At 40.8% G+C, this 1,303-nt stretch overlaps 1 long non-coding RNA gene across 1 annotated transcript; it reads left to right on the forward strand.

The window, feature by feature from the left end:
• Positions 1–396: 396 nt before the first annotated feature.
• Positions 397–892, forward strand: LOC117515027. The gene is made up of 2 exons (XR_004562002.1): positions 397–447; positions 799–892. It is a non-coding gene; the product is annotated as an uncharacterized LOC117515027 (long non-coding RNA).
• The last annotated feature ends 411 nt before the right edge of the window (positions 893–1,303 follow it).

Raw genomic sequence — 1,303 nt, forward strand, 5'->3', positions numbered from 1 at the left:
TGTAACGTCCTGTTAGACGTAGCAGTGAGCCATTGTTTTCTAGCGATTTTCATTTTCCGGGCTGGTTTATTTTAAAGTTTTTCTTTTCTAAACGACAATCAGGTCCCGCAGCATTTAAAAAATGTTCTTGTGCAACTCAGGAACATGTTGCTCTGTTTGCAGTTGTACTTAACAACCAGACAAAGTTAAATCTGCGGCTACAACAGTGATGTTTTTAACATGCAGCCAGACTGAGAGAGTTTCCACCACCAACCGAGAGATGAGGAACCCAGAAGGATGTGGCTGAAAAATCTCAACTTTAAAAGACCACCTAAAACGTTATACGCGTTGCTCTTTTCACTTTGTTGATGAAAAAGCCGACAGAGGAAAGTCTTAGTTTGCGGCTGGGATATAACAGACCACCGGAGAAGATAAAGACGACCGTCAGCAGTGTCACCAGAATAACAGGTATGATTTCATGTGTCTGGAGGACAAATCACTGTAATATTATTCATTAGTATTATCCTTTTCTGAAGAGTTAAAACTTAAAATGCATTTGGACTGCTGGTCAGTATGAACCTAAAAATGCCATAATTTCAGTACAGACAAAATGTTCAACAATGCAGTATTTTAATCTGAATTTAATAATGTAGCTGTTATAATGTACCAGGTTTTCTCTTGATTTCTGGAGCACAGAGCTGATGCTGTTACTAGTGAGAAGTCGTGGGGTTGATGGAAGGTTAATGGTGTAATTAGTGTTGTAATGAAAACCCTAATGCATCAGGTCTTGATTATCATGTCCAGCATAGCTGCCCTCAGATGAACCAGATGAGATGGATCAGGGCGAGGAGCTTGTTTGCAGTAACAAAGTTATCATGTTGGACCCAGAGATGGAGATCACACCTGTTCAAAAGGGCTCACCATCACGTGTGAAATGCATCCACCACCACCACCGGGACCACCACACCCTGTAGCTGACTGCATGCAGACTCCCGTCTGTATGCAGGGATTCCACTCACAGAATGTAAAACACTTCACCATCAATGCTGGTTATGGCCCAAATTCTAATGAATTTGATGAAACTAAGACAAAAATTTGTCATGGCTGATTTGGCACACCAATTTAAAATATCACAAGGTCAGGTTAGCAAGACATTATGTGTGAACACATGAAAGCTCTCACTGTGCGATTGCCTCATGAAACAATTAAAGCGACATTGCCAAAAGCTTTTAAAGCGCATGTTGCAAACACAACCTTTGTAACTGACTGCACAGAGACACTTTTCAAAAAGGAAAAAACCTGGGCTCAAGAAGTGAGTCATACA

Source organism: Thalassophryne amazonica, chromosome 8 (genome assembly GCF_902500255.1).
Source record: "Thalassophryne amazonica chromosome 8, fThaAma1.1, whole genome shotgun sequence".
NCBI lineage: Eukaryota > Metazoa > Chordata > Actinopteri > Batrachoidiformes > Batrachoididae > Thalassophryne > Thalassophryne amazonica.